Here is a 16203-nt window from a genome sequence, read left to right on the forward strand (position 1 = left end):
TTTTTTCCAAATTTATTTTGGAGTCGCACACCCAAAGCGTACACATCACGGTGGATGCGTGGATTCTAGCCGCCAGTTTAGAAAAGTCATAAAGGATCCGCGTACGGTGTGCGATGGCTGTGTGTTTTGCAGTTACTTCATATACATTTAATATTATGTGATGAGCGCGATTGGTATTCGACCAGTCCCCAACTCCTGCTCCCTCGCATTTGCAAAACATGTGCATTACGGTACGCGACGCTTGCGCGGTGGCGGGTCCCTCGTGACGTCATATATGTGCCGGGGTGCGCTGGGTGCAAACAAATTTTAGGTTCTGAAATTATATGTATGTGTCTTTAATATACATATATGGGCAAGAAATTATCTAAGATATTCATAAAAATAATATATTTGTACTTATAATAAACTCATATTATTTTTTAATATATTTTCGCGAAGTCGCGTCAGGTACGTGCTTCGTGAGCGCAGAGTGCGCGGATCCCATGTGACCTCAAAAAAAAAAGATTTCATTGATTCATAACATTTTCCACTGTAACTATTGAAGGACCCCACCCATTTTAATCATTCTTGTTGGAGCATCTTTAGAGAGACATCTCTTTTCCTACAAGAACCCTTTTTGCTTGTTTTTTTTGGTGTTTTTCAAAAAATATCAAACAAAATGGCATCTGGACAGCAGCAACAGCAGGAGGAAGTATCTTCTGAAGAAGAATTCTTGCAGGAGGCACCACGTCCCCAGAGGCCGGAATCTGTAGTGTGGAAATTCTTCACGTTTCCACCTGGAGAGAAGAAAGTAAATTCTTGTTCGGGCGGAAATGAGGCGAGCTGCTTTGAATCTCTCACCTGCTGTTGCAAGTACGTCTGGAGCGTCCTCAGGAACACCTGCAATGGACATTAGGCCATAATTCGTCTTTCTCGAGCAACACAGCGTGAAGTGTAAGAAACTTATATGCTTAGGTGAGCAGTCGGTGGATGCAGTTTGTGCTGCGCAATGCAACCATCATTGTTAATTTTTTTGTTTGTTTGTTTTTGGAATGATAAGTAATTTCAAAAGTTTTCTGTTTTATTCGTTAATTTTTTGAAAAAACACCCACAAAAATACAAAATTGTTTAAAAAAATACAAAAGAAAAAAAAGTTCATATTAGTAAGGGTGGGCGAAGTCCACGTAGTGGGGCTACGCGAAGCTCCGCGAAGTGGGGTATGCCCACCCACACACTTCGCGTAGCCCCACTACGCGCCACCCGCCTCCCTCCCGCCCTCTTCTACAACCCTATTTTTCATATTACATACAGTAAAATAAAAAGAAAATAACTTATGTTGAATGCGGCGTCCTGGGGCTCCCTCATCCTGTCGAAGCGCCGACTTCTTCAAACGAATTAGTAAGCGCGGGCGCCCGCGCATGCGCATTCGTTTGAAGAAGTCGGCGCGTCTACAGGATGTGGGAGCCCCGGGACGCCACACGGAGTGGGCGTAGTGTTGCCTACTACGCCTACGTTGTGAAGCGCGAAGTAGGCAACACAACGCCCACTTCGTGGGCGGAGCAAAGTGCTACACCCACGGTTACTTATTAGAACTACCTTATCTGGTTAAAGAAAGAACTATAATTGCAAGGTAATGTGTGAAAGTTTGGTTGAATATATGTATAGAGCATGATTGACTGAAAGAATGCTTAAGTAGTGTATGGTGAATTTATAGGTGAAGATTTATGAGAAAGTACTGCAGCGTGACACTTCAAGCTCTTTAGCTGCACTGCACTGTGGCACTTCCGAAGCACAGGGATGAGACATATGTACATGAATATGTTGCAACTCTGTGCTTCCCTCTGCACTGCTGCACAAACTGCAGCCATGCGGTGACACAGGCACAAGGGATGTCTGTGCCATGCAGATATTATTTTTGTGCAGGAAGGGACACCTTCCTGCACAAAAACAATCAGTAAAGGCATTTTCCTCTTTCAATGTATGCTGTGGAATTCAGCTTGCATTGAAAGAGGAAAAAATTAGGAGAACTCAAAACAATTCTCCTCGTTGCGCCTTACTACACCAACTCTAGGATGGCGCAGCATTCACACACATCTCCAGATTTACGATTTCTCATAAATCTGTAGATGTGTCTTGTTCTATGGGTGTTGTGTGGGAACACCCACAGCAACACCTATGGAACACCCCTTCAAAGCAAAGTTTTGTGTATGAAGGGTCATATTTACAAGGAGAGGAAAAACCAAGCAGGGTGGCTTTTCCTCTCCTTGTAAATATGAAGGAGTGCCTGTGCCATCACTACATTACAAAAAGTGACGTACTGGTGGTGCAGGGTGCTTGTAAATCTGCCCCATAAGTGCTTAGGTATTGGCAGACTGATACAATAAGAACATAGTGCTGGATGGGTGATTGAAGAATTGCATGAGACTGACAGGAGGTGTCCTACACTGCATGGGTACTACTTCAGAATTTAAAGGAGTGGACCAATAGTATGTATCTGCTTAGAGATTTGTAGGGATTATGCACAGAATATTATATGTGTACTTGTGTTGGTGCCTAGGTAATTTTATAAGAATACCACTAGTAACTGGAATGATGACAGTGAACACTTCATTTATAAGTGCTTACGTATTGGTGGAGTGAAAGGATAAGTAGACAGTGGTAGATAAGTGATTAAAGAAGTGCATGGGACAGACTGGACGATTCCTACACTGCATGAGTACTAACTGGGTATTTAGAAGAGTGTGTCAATAGTATGTAGCTAGTTAGAGGTCTGCTTGGATAGTGCACACAATATTATAGCTGTACTTTTTTTTTTTTTTTAAGTTTCAAAAACCTTTATTGAGGTAAAAAATAACAAACAAATGACACAGTCCTGTGCCTACATCCGTCGAGCAGCCGGCAACTTATATAGCAGTAAATAAAGAAGAGTCTTCATAAGCGGTAGTAGAAGTACACAGCAAGTCGCCTACAACCACTTTGGGCCGGCCGCTTCAAGCAATCAATATGACAATGGAGATACGGGCATTTACACAAAAACAAAAATAAAAAGATTTAGACAGGGACACTACGTTTGCAGTGCAGCCGTATTTCAACTTTATATATCAGCATGTGGCAACTCGTGCTGTGTACTAACCCCCCGTGTCATCAAAAAACACATGTGGAAGCCATGGGAACTGCCAATAGCATACACAAATGCCGCCAGTTTCATCCACCTCAGCAATCACACCTACTAACAGTCAGCCGAATCTGTCCATTGCTCGCGCCCACGCATGCACGCATTCGAGCGATCAATCTTCAGCATGTACCTCCAGGCCTTCAGGAGCCCCCATCCTCCTCAGGTCCATTCGTCAAGTAGACAACAGCGGCGCCCAGATATCTCTGGGCCTGGACGCCACAGGCAGCAATTCAGCATAAACAGCAGCCTGCTCCTGGCAATATACCATGTCCTTCAGCCAATCCTTGAACTTGGGCGCTCTTCCCCTGCCCCAGCGACAAGCTAGGCGTCTCTTGGCCATCAAAAGCGCTAAGGCTATGTATTTACGATGGAGCAAGGGCACATTTTTAACATAGCTCAAGATCACAATCAACGGTGTGGCCTGTAGTTGCACACCGGTCATCTGGCCCAGAGCCTCAAATATCTGTTCCCAATATCTCTGTAACCCGGGACAATTCCAGGCCAGGAGCAGGAAATCTGCCTGGGGCGCCTTACATCTGTCACACCTGTCTGAGTCCCGCTGTCAAAGTCTATGTAGTCTGGCCGTTGTATGATATAGTCTATGCAAGTACTTGTAATGGATAATGCGCAATCTACTGCTAGCTGAGATCCATTCAGTCTGTGAGCAACAATACTCCCACTGCTCGTCCGTGATGTCTGAACCCAGATCCTCCCCCCAGTGCAAGCGGGATGCCGGACTATCAACCTCACGCTGCGTCTGGACTACACGGTATATCAGGGGCACTAACCGTTTCGGCGCCGTCTACTGGAGGAGCAAGTGCAATGGCGCAAGTGACTTGGGTTCGCGCTGGAAGTCAGGGTGTAGAGATCTAAGCCCTTGCTTAAGCCGAATATATAGAAACGCATCTAAGGGAGTGCGTTGAGTGTCCGCAAAAATAGTGTCTGAATCTCGGAACTGGCCCTCCGCATATAGGTCCCCCCAGGTGTTGATTGACGTGCGGTCCCGAAGTCTATGAAAGAGAGTCTCCTGCAAAAGAGGCATTTTGGGATGATTTGTGATAGGCAGCAGCGGGGAGTAGATCATGGGGTCCTCTAGGAGCTGCGCTATACTCGTCCACGCCGAGATAGTGGCATTTACAGTGGTGTGTGTGCGTTCCCGATCAGGCACCTCCATATATACAGCCCCATCGATCGGTATCGGGTGAACAAGCCAATGCTCGGCTGCCAATTGTGGCATGTACCGGGGTTGTCGGACCCAGAAATATAGATAATGGGCCTGTGTACTCACATAGTAGAGTTCAAAATCTGGGATCCCAACCCCCCCCCGAGGAATAGGGCCTAGTCAGAACGGTCCACTTCATTCTGGCCTGCTTACCTCCCCATACCAGTTTAATCATTTCCGTTTTGAGTTTCTTAAAAAATTGCCGACCAGGGTGGTATGGGATATTCAAAAAAAAAAATAGAGCAGCTGTGGTAGAATCACCATTTTAATCAACAAGGCCCTACCTGCCATAGAGAGTGGAAGCTTTATCCATCTCTCCACTTTCTCCGTTATGCGGGCTATCGCCACTCCATAATTGAGTCGCATTAGTTCATCCTTATGTCTTGTAATCCCTATGCCCAGGTACCGTACCTCGTCTGCACACCACTCTAGGGGGTAATCCAAGGGAAAGCGTGCAACTGAGTCAGTCAACGGGAAGAGACAGGATTTCCCCCAGTTGATTTGAACTCCAGATAGACGACCAAAGACAATAAACTCGCAAAGGATACACTGGAGAACACTGGAGCTGGATTTCTCTGCAGGAGAAAAGACTGAGTCTTTCTCAGTGTGTCTGCTGGAGGGTCGGCTTCCTTCGGCACTTGCAGTAGCAGGGTGCATCAGGCAAGTAGATAGTCGAACTGCTCCAAACCACCGTGTGTTTGCTATGGCAAGTGTGGGCATATTTATACCTTGAAGGTACCGAGTTTGATGTACAGGTGGACATAGTAACGTCATTAAATATTCTCAGGTCTTTCAAAACTCCATGAGTTCTTGGACAAGTCAGTATTCGAGCAAGGGGAAGTCCCTAGCTGCTGAAGCCAAGTTTTCCAAGAAATCGCTGTGGATTTTCGGAACTAGTGGAAGTAACCCTGCCATATTTGGACTGCATGAGCTATGTCTAAATATGGTTAGGATTTCTATGCCCTTATAAGGATATGGTGATTTATACCTATATAAGGGCATGAATTGGGAAAATTACAATAGGGTCCAAAAATGTTATACAGCAGTGTGTGTGGTTGTGGTTGTGTGTGTGTTGTGTTTGAGTGTGGTGTGTTGTGTTTGTGGTTGTGTGTGTGGTGGTGTGTGTGCTTGTGGTTGTGTGTGTGTGGTTGGGTGTGTGTGGGGTTGTGTGTGTTGTGTTTGTGTGTGTTGTGATTGTGGTTGTGTGTAGTTGTGTGTGTGCTTGTGGTTGTGTGTGTTTGGTTGGGTGTGGTTGTGTGTGGGTGGCTGTGGGTGGCTGTGTGTGGTTGTGTGTGTGGTTGTGTGTGGTTGGGTGTGTGGTTGTGTGTGTGGTTGTGTGTGTGGTTTTGTGTGTGGTTATGTGTGTGTGCTTGTGGTTGTGTGTGTGGTTGTGTGGTTGGGTGTGGGTGTGTGTGTGTGTGGTTGTGTGTGGTTGTGTGTGTGTGGGTGTGTGTGTGGTTGCGTGGTTATGCATGTGGTTGTATGTGTGGTTGGGTGTTTGGTTGTGTGTTTGGTTGTGTGTGTGGTTGTGTGTGTGTGGTTGTGTGTGTGGTTGTGTGTGAGTGGTTGTGTGTGTGTGGTTGGTTGTGTGTGTGGTTGTGTGTGGTTGTGTGTGTGGTTGTACGTGTGGTTGTATGTGTGGTCATTTTTTGTTTGTTTATTTTTTTGTTCTCATTCTGCAATAGATTGTGTAAGGAGTTGTCGCGGACCGGCCTCTCTCGTTCTGAAACCTTCAGTGCTCCATATTTCCGTGGCTTGACCGGGGTGTCTCCCATTGATTTTGGGGGAGGTCCCTTGATTTCCATTACCGATTCCAATAAATGTTTCTGAAGGGGGGAACTAGCCATCCTGGCTACTCAAACGGGCATTCTGCCAGTTTATTTATTGCCATCGCATAATCATTGGACTTTGAACAACACAGAGTAAGTTTTCCGGAAGATTGCAATTACCGGCTAGCTAGGTTGAACTGTTCCCAGATTTCCCAGAAGTTATATTTCCTACTTGGTTTCCCCCTCCTATCCAGTTTGTTTATTCTATGTATTGAAGTGACCCATTCCCCGTGTGTGGGTGGTACAGGACTTACCCATTTGATGCATATTTCCCTTCTTGCCAGTAGGATTAACAAAAAGAGTAAATTCTCTTGTTTCTTAGTTAGCTTAACTAGACACTCTGGCTGGACCGCCCCAAATATAACATGGTCAATACTTACATCAGATGGTGTTTCTAGTAAGGTTCTAAGGGTCTTACCCACTTCCTGCCAGAATTTGTCGAGCTGAGGGCACTGCTGAAACATATGCAAGTCGTCTGCTTTCTCCATACCAAGTCAATTCAAGTCAATAAGTCTTTATTGCGATTCTTCAACATTAAAGACAATCTAAAACAGTAATACAAAATCCATACAAAATAAAATTAATCATATACAAACTAAGAAATTAGATTATTTCTAAAATCCAGTAATACACAGGTACTTAAATATTTAAAAAAATGCTAAAATAGAATTAAATGTGCAAATAGGCAATAGCATTAGACATAGCTAAAATATCTCTAATTTAGAATCTCAGTGAGCGTCGCAAGTCCTGTAGTATTGCCCAACTATAGTTCTTACTTCGGGTAGCCATAGAGTCGATCAATCCTACAGACTAAGCCCCGCCCTTTTTGATCCGAAGGACCGATGCCCAACTCAAAAATTTTGCTACACCAATTACATCTGGGTTAGTGGTGTTATTTTTCAGTATTCTGCTTGCAACCTGTGCTGATCTTGCTCCCATAAGCATACAAACAGGTTTTAACCATACGCGCCTGGGTTGTTGGTACGCGGGGCAAACAAATAAAAAATGATCGATGGTTTCAATGTGATCTAAACAAAATACACATTTATCACTGCCAGCAGGATTCCATCTACTAGATAACCATCGTGTGCCTACTCTGAGCTGATGATACAATTTGCGATCTAGATGCTTCGTAATAACATCCCAGTACACTTCCTGGCAGGGTTCGTCCTTAGTATCAAGAAAGGTTGCTGTCAAGGAACTACCTACTTGGGAAGAGTACCTCTTGGTTTTAATCATGTCCCAGTACACAGCACTATAGATCTTTTTAGATGGGAGCACAGCTGTATCCGGATTAGCCCAAAGTTCCCCCATCCCCATGTCTGTCAATAATGACTTGATTTCAGCCAGCCAGGAGATCTTATGGGAACCATCCAGCCCTTTAACTTCCATCATGGCTTTGGCATATGAAGAAAGTTCCGGTGTGGTCCATAGACGTCGCCAAAATGCCAGGGGTCTGTAGCGTGCCACGTCCTCAACTGCCTGGCAACCAAGATCTAACAGTGGGGGAATGCGCGGGAAAGATTGGGGTAAGCCTACAGCCGACCTCAAAAAATTATTCTGTGCAGCAGTAAGTGGGGACAGATTGCTGAAGCCCCACAATTCGGCACCATACTAAATTGCGGGCAGAATTTTAGAGCCATAGATTTTAACGAGTAGGGCAATTGGCTTGGTTAAGGACTGTCTATGCACTTTAACCAGAGCGCCGCCTAGTTGGGTATGTTTTAAAGCTAGCATGTCGATTTGGGGCTTCCAACTCATTTTATCACTATAAGTGACACCCAAATACGTGAAAACAGGTGTCTGCTCCAGAGGGTCACCTCCCATATGGACCCTTGCTCTAACCGGCCTTGACCCATGGAGCATCATGAAATTGGTTTTCCCCACGTTGACCTCCAGCTCATGTTTGTGGCAAAACACCTCAAAACGAGACGGTGCTAGTTGTAATCCCTGTCTCGTCTTAGATATGAGTAGGGTGTCGTCCGCGAACATGAGCAGTGGGACTTTCATGCCAGCAAGTGTTGGTGCGTCAGTCGGGTAGTTAGCAAAGTACTTGACCACCCCGTTAATAAAAAATGAAAACAGGGTGGGAGCCAGCACACACCCCTGTCTGACTCCTTTGCACACCTCAAACCTATCGGTTACCTCCCCTGGTTTAACCCCGCGGACATGAGCATAGGTATGTTCGTGGAGTTTAACCAAGATTGCAACCAATTCTTTAGGCATCCCCTGCTCCAAAAGTTCTTCACATAGTTTAGCCCTTGGCACTAGATCAAAAGCGGATCTTAGATCCACAAAGGCCGCAAAAAGCATGCCCCCTCCTAGAAAGACCTCCTTCCAATACAATAGCACAAATCTAAATGTCTGATCCAGGGTCCCTATATGCGACCGAAAGCCCGCCTGAAGAAGAGTTAAGATATCAGCTTCGGTCATCCAACTCTGTAATCTCCCAAGTACTAGACGTGCTATTATTTTCTGCACCGCATCGATTAAGCAAATCAGTCGATAAAAAGATCGGTAAGATCTCTGCTCCGAACCAAGAATCCGGAACTGATGCGCCACTAGCTAGGGTATTTGCTAGTACAGTTATATATGGGACCCATATTGCATGCTCGTACTTGAATAGGTCTGCAGGAATGCAGTCAGGCCCGGGGGCTTTTCCACTCGGAATCATTTTCAGCACAGACTCCACTTCACTATGTGCAAAAACCAATGGAGCATCACATCTGGGGGGCAAAGCAACCTTGGCGTTCCCATCCAGGATCTTAAATTGGTTTTCAAAATAAGTTACCCAGTGCTGTGGCTCAACATGGTTGGTGGGTGTCAATAGTTGCGGGCACTTCCCCCATTTAAGTAAGTGCCAAAAGTGGGTCATGTTACAACCTTCACATGCCTGTAGCAACTCCCTCCAGCGGTCTTCATCCCACGTTTTCTTGGCGTAAATCTGCACGGCTTTATAAATAGCCCTTCATCTCTTGATAGTATCAGATGATCTATATTTAATAGCTACCACCAGGGCTTGTTGGGCCTGCCTACAGTTGTTATTATACCATGTGCTAGGCCTCTGTACTTTATTTTTGCTACATGGAAGATTTTTAATGAAATACCTTTTGAGACCCAAAAAAAGATCACTGTGGAGGCTCAACATTTTATCATTGAGGACCTCTTGTGACTCACAGCTATTAAGTTTACACATGGTGCTTGAGGCCATGTCCCGAATATCGGCCCGGATCCTTTCATTAGTGGCTTTCTTAGGCCACCGAACCCTTCTTCGGTCATTGGTAATAATTACCCTCTCCTGAGCTGTTGCAGCTTCACATGCGGGAAAACTACTAAAACTACTATCATTAACTGACAGAATCAAGGGGTTGTGATCGCTTTCCGGCCTACTCACAACCACCATATCTAAAATATCCGGCCACATCTCCACTGTAGGAAGGTGGATACCTGACTATGGTTACCCCAGATATTTTGCCTAGTGTTTAGCTGATTTTCGACTTAGTTGGCCTGGGATCCTGCTAATCAGGGCCCCAGGCTATCTGCTCTCACTGTAAAATGGACTCCATGTACTTTAGGTACATACCTAATTGGATGTTGGGTCACCTTGTGAGCCCCTGTATAGTGCACCATAGGTACCCAGGGCATAGGTGCACCCAAGGCCTACCAGGGGCTGCAGCATTTATTATGCCACCCCTGGCTGGCCATCCAAATTGACACAACTGGATGATCACTAGGCTGGGGCAAGGGGGTGTAATCACCCTTTGATTTAGATATAGTATACCTATATCTAACCTTATATATAGACACATATGCACCTATAAGTCACTCCTATGGCAGGCCTTAACAATCCTGGAGGCAGAGTGCTTGGTTTTATGTGAGATGGTGCTCTAGCATGAGCTGAGCCTGTCTGCAGCTTTCAGAACCATGTCCTTATAGCTGTTCTATGATATAGCCATACCATATACTCTTAAGTGCATTATAATCCTCGCGGTTGAATGTTAACTTTGGTTTGGTATTATCAAAACATGTCGTGTAAGGTGTCATACGCTTTGGAATACTACCCCCTCACCAGTTCTGGCAACGGGGGTAGCATTCCACCCTTCTAGAGGGAGAAGACATGTTGTTCCTGTTAATCCCAGTTAGAGTTAACCAGAGCCTCAGCATCACAAAATGGATGCTGCTGCCACAGGCACAAGTCTGACCTCCTGCTGCTGGGAGTCCTTCCAGCGAGGGAGGCTTGGACAATAGGTTTCCTATCTTGGGAGGTGCTAGCACCACCCCAGACAGGCCATAGTGTATTGGAGCAGGGAGGGCTGAATGAAATGAGACACTGCCTGGGGCACTCAAGGAGTCCCATGCATAGCCCGGTTCAAACCGTTTCTGGGGCACTCCAGCCCCAGCTCTGGTACGAAACTGGACAAAGGGAAAGGGGTGTAACCACCCCCTTCCCTGGTCCCACCCATAGGAGGGACCTAGCAGGTAATCCAGCCCCTCACATTGGTATATAGGTAGTAGCTGAGTCAAGAGACTTTAGATTTATCCTGAACTGAAACTTGAAACGAAACTCTAGAACTTCGACATTCTATTGCAACTAGAAGACTGAAGAATCTCCCTTGTGGTCAAGGAGTGACCACCCTGTGCAAACAGGCACCATCCAGCGATCTGCGGTTTACTTTGTCGACGCTCCCGCTGGAGCCCGCGCACAGAGTCTGACAAGAGCCAGACTTCCAGACTTTTTTGACTCCGATCCACAGCCAAAGCAAAGCTGAGACCCGTGGAGGTGGCGAGAGAAGTGCGACCGGCCATCTTGAAAAGCCTGCTCTTTGCTACTTGTGCAGCTTCTGAGGAACCCTCGAAGTTGTGCATTGGGGATTGAGAAGCCCCAGCCCCGAGCACCTTCTGCACCGACGCACAGCCCTCCACACTCTACGAGTGCTGCGTGGGGCCTACTTGTGTTTTTGAGCTCGTCGCGTCAGTCCGGTTACTTGCCCATTGGCTAGTGGCCTCTGTGACAACGAACCTTTGAATCTGAACTGCCTGCCTGGTTGCTCCAGATGGGCCCCTGCTTCCCTGCAAAGGAGAAGCTCCATAGACCTTGCTGGTCTAACTCGAAGCGAATATTCGATTCCTGCGTGGGTTGCCTTTGCCAAGGCCTGTTGACTCCAATCCGGAAGCCAACGCCACCAACAGCGAGATCCTTTGTGGGACAGTCCGTATCCAGCTCCTGGTCGTCGTCGACGCCTCCTGGTGCACGTGGCTGCAGAGACAAGCTTCACAACATAACCTGATTGCTCCGTGACATCGCCTGGTTCCTTCCTGGTCACTGACTAGTGACCCAGACTCTGTCCCCTCTGCTTTCAGGTACTCTTCATCCTCAATCCACCCTTGGGTCCAACCGGACACTTCTCTCCTGGTCGCAAGCAGCATCTTTTCACAGGTCTCCATAGGATTCAGCGACGAAACCCGACACACTTTGACACCTATGCACCCGGCTCCTGTGGGTGAGGGAACGCGAGTACTCCGGTGCTCCTGTGGGTATTGACTATCCTAGTGTCCTAGTTTTCAGTAGCTTTCTCCTAGTCCATCCGGAAGTGTCCTAAAAGAACTAGTTTCCAATTCTTTCGTTCCCATTGTATCCCTATGGTAACTCGCGTGTGTGTGTAGACACTGCGCACGTTTCCCGTGGGCCTCCTGCTTCCTAACTCTTGGTAGTACAGCGTAGCCCCAGCAATTCCCTAGGCCCTAGGCCTATTCTTTGTCTGTGACGTGGTTCTTATACCACTATTTTAGTATATGGTTTTACGTGCCCCTAGGGCCCTACTGTATATTGTGCAACTTATTGCATGATAATTAAGGATCTTGTTATGTGCTTTGTCCTCTAACCTCATAAAGAGTTCAGAGGGGTTGTATTAGTAATAAATACATATATATTTTATATATAACCTGTGTGGTGTTCTTTCATTTGGTATTAAAGGGGTTACATATGGTAAAACAGCTTGCTTCACATGCTCTCTGAAGTTTTAGCCTAAGACTGCTTTGTCCATGCTACCACTAGGATAGCTGGTCTATAAGGTTGACTTTACAACCATCACCATCAGGGTTGTTTGGACTGGTGCAAGGTGCTCACTAGAAAAGTGAACATCATATACCATGCCAACTTCTCACATCCACAATAACTATGATGTAGTTAATACGGCTACCAGATTTACCATTGTTAAACGTTTGCTCTCCCAGCCTATCGGACTGTGTCCTGCCATTGACCGCCCTCATACCCTTATCGAGACACAACCCCTTCAGTTGCAGAGCGGTCATGGACCCTTTCCTTATGGGCTTTAAGTCCAGCTGTGGAATTCCCCACAATTCATCCTCAGCTTCGGTGAGCTTACCATCATCCAGGTCAAGGGGCTCAAAGCATGTATTAAAGTCACCTGCAATAATCCGATAACTAACTTCCTCCTCCAGATTAAGATGACCTTCCAGGATTACAACAATTTGGGAGCTCCTACCACCCGGAAGACCCCTCGCACAGACGTTATATATAAGCGCGTTAAGGCCCTTCTGTGATCTAACCCGGATAGCCATAATGTCAGGGCTATTGATGGGAACCTCGTCCACCCTTAACCCCTCCCATTGGCGAACCCAGATAGTCAGCCCACCAACTGGTCTTCCCCTTGGTCCCTTAGCTGCTGGTTTAAAAAAATGTAAATAACCCAAGCGAAAGATTCCTTCCACTGCCCAAGTTTCTTGAAAAGCCCATATGTCCGTTTTCTCTATAAAACTTGCCCAGTCTGGTAAGAGTAGCTTGGATTCCAAGCCAGCGATATTCCACAAGGATAGGATTGCAGAAGGACTTGTAGGACGGGGGCTTGCAACTGGGCTATCCTCATGGTCAGCAGGAATCACTCGCTGATTCGGGTTCTGGCAGGTAATACCTGCAATACCAGTAACAATAACCTGTGTAGATTTACTAACACCACCCAGCTCATTATGAGAGCCGGGTGGGTACCCACCCGTCATCTTCAAAACCCCATATTCTTCAGCCCATGGGAGAGTAACACCTCCTCTCAGTCAGTAGTTATCCTCTAGAGTGGATAATAGCTTAAAACGATTACCGATCTGAATGGGGTGGTCAACCAAGCTAAAAGCCCTATGAGGGACCCAGGTCTTCTTAAATCGCGGGGTCCTACCAGGCTTATAGAAATAACCCAGGGGTAACATTTTTATCTCATCAACGGAGGGTGGATGGTGGGCAGCCAACTCTAAGATGTATTGTACAAAAGACGGTGACCTGAAACTCAATACCACACAGTCACCCGCCAGGGTCTTATGTGAATGACCAATCCAGTTGATGCGCCTCACCATTTTAAATTCATTGAACAATGCCTTACTATTGCCGATCTTTTTCCCTAGACAGTGAAGAGCTTTATTTTTAAGATTAGACCAACGTTCACGAGTACCTTCTGGGAGTGGGGGTACGTTCGCTAGGATGATAGTGTACGGTGTAGCTTCGGGGGGGAGGTGGAGACTAGGTAGCAAATACAGACTCCCTACTAACCCTTCATCTACCCTTAGCCCATTACCCACTACCTCCTTCCGCTGCTGTGGTTGGGCCCTGATGTCATTAATTGGGTTCGTCTTGACTGGTATTACAGCACCCGGCACATGAGAGGCCCGGGCGGTACCTATGTGTGCATGTAAAGTATCATCCAGTTGCACATTAGCATCCACCTCTGTAAGGTTACGTGAAACACCCCCATGATCCTGTAGTCTAGATGTAACAGAAATCCTTTGCTTACTACAGGAGAAACATTTTTCAATTTGGTTGAGCCTCTCATCAACTGAAGCAAGCCTTTTAAGAATAGGTTCGATAAGAGCAGCTAGCTGGTCCTTTAATAATAAGCACAGATTTTGTATGTTAGGCTGCACATTGGTACTTGCAGATGATTTACATGTAGGAGAATTAGCGTCAGAGTTCCCAAAAGCATATACCCCTTTAGTACCAGTTGCGGCCACAATTGCAGCTTGCTTATTTGGGCAACGACCTTTCCTTTTCTTACTGGGTGGTGCAGCCACTACCCTCTCTAATGCTTTTCTCCCCCTAATTTTGACCATGGCCGGGCTCTGAGTGCTGCATTGAAGCAATGAAGCATCAGGAGTCGGGGTCTTGGATGGCTCGTCCAGTGAGTCAGGTAAAATACTATCACCAGAGCGATTCACTTCAGTGCTCGTTTGTAGAACAGGTAGCTGGGCACAGGGCAACGATCCTCCCCTAGATAGAGCTGGCTCCAGGGTGAGCCTGCGTTCAGTTGCCTGAATCTCATGGATCAAAACCGATTCTGCTCAATTTAAAAAAGCGTCAAGTGTGCCCACCACCCTATCCCCGACCTTCCTTTTGCTCATAACTTCAGACTTGTGAGTAAAGAAATATCCCCAAGGGTAAACTTGGGCAGTTTACCATACACAACAATCAACACTGGTGGTCCCAGTAATATAAACAGTCTTACAGTCTTAGAAGATTCTGCCGTAGGGATTAGAGATGTAGCCCAGCCCGGCCTCCTCTGGGCTCTGACGGGCACGGACGGAACCGCCCTTGGACCGGGCTTCGCCCGCGCACGTCCCCCGACGCGGGAGGCGCCGAGGTGATTTAAGCACCCGTCCGGCGCTTAGTGTGACGTCAATGGTATGTGCCCCTCCGGGAAACCTGGGAAATGTAGTCCCGGGAACCGGCACAAGCAGGAGGATTGCGAGCAAAAATCCGGTGAGTGCACCCTGCAGCAATTAGGGGCGAGCAAGCCCGTGTCCCAGTGAGCTCTGACCAACAACAACAAGTTTCAGGGTGAGCGTCCCGCGCCGCGGGAGGCGCCGAGGTGAATGAAGCGTCCGTCCGGCGCTTAGTGTGACGTCAATGGTATGTGCCCCTCCGGGAAACCTGGGAAATGTAGTCCCGGGAACCGGCACAAGCAGGAGGATTGCGGGCAAAAATCCGGTGAGTGCACCTTGCAGCAATTAGGGGCAAGCAAGCCCGTGTCCCATTGAGTTCTGACCAACAAAAACAAGTTTCAGGGTGAGTGTCCCATTTCGCCATACCACATTTTGGGCAGTTCTTCGTTCTTGCCCCGTTGAACTTCGGAGTCTAATAGGCTCTGTGAGTGGTAAACAAATGGTTTCTCCTTATAGCAACAGATTTTACAATGGACCAACATTTTTCCATAGATACTCGCCATATTTTCTCCCCAGGTCGCGTCAGGAATTGGGAAGTCCTCCTCGCCCGCTAATATGAGGGCCCAGTCATATAAAAAAAATTCTTTTTTTTTAAGGGCTCATTTTCCTGCATCTCTGTCTCCAATGCAGTATTTCCTCTTTTGTTTTCTTTTAAAGTTTTTGCCCAACTAGTAAGTTGCTAAAATTTCAATTTTGATAGGGAGGCGGTTGTTGTTATTGTCAATTGGTCCCAGTCAACAATGTTGTTCTCAATCATCAATTGGCCCCACTTGAGTATTCCAGATGTTTTCAACGCGATGGCAAGCCTGTCTTTGAGACAGTCTGGGGTACCTGGTGATTCCCATATGGGGGCGAATTCGCTATAATATGGTATCTTCAAAGTACTTCTTATGTGGTACCATAGCTTTTCTGCTGACAGGAGGACCTTTAGTTTCACCTTTTAAAAAAATTTTGGATGGCCAAATTTGTATAGAAAGTGTCCTTCACTCCCAGTCATTGCTTGTAGGTAGGTTGTATAGTACTCATAGTTTTTCAATATGACCCTCATATACTTAAATTGAAAGGCTCTGTAGTATTCAAGTAAATCTGGACTTGCTATCCCACCTTGTTCTTTCTTCCTTCTTAGTTTAGTCCATGCTAGTCTTGTCCCCCTTGATGACCAAATAAAACTGTTCAGATCCCCTTGATGTTTCTTTATTGACTCCCTCTTAAACTCTAATGGAATGGATCTAAAAATGTAGGTAAATCTGGGTAGGATTGACATTTTAATTATATTT

The 16203-nt window shown here is 46.4% G+C and overlaps 1 long non-coding RNA gene across 1 annotated transcript in view; it reads right to left on the bottom strand.

The window, feature by feature from the left end:
* LOC144827433 (uncharacterized) overlaps positions 1-16203 on the bottom strand; it is a 247837-nt gene that overhangs the window by 83352 nt on the left and 148282 nt on the right. The window contains exon 2 of the long non-coding RNA XR_013610184.1: positions 6624-6750. This is a non-coding gene — a long non-coding RNA (uncharacterized LOC144827433). The remainder of the gene's footprint in view (positions 1-6623; positions 6751-16203) is intronic.

The sequence above is a fragment of the Lissotriton helveticus genome, chromosome 4_1, assembly GCF_964261635.1.
Source record: "Lissotriton helveticus chromosome 4_1, aLisHel1.1, whole genome shotgun sequence".
Taxonomy (NCBI): domain Eukaryota; kingdom Metazoa; phylum Chordata; class Amphibia; order Caudata; family Salamandridae; genus Lissotriton; species Lissotriton helveticus.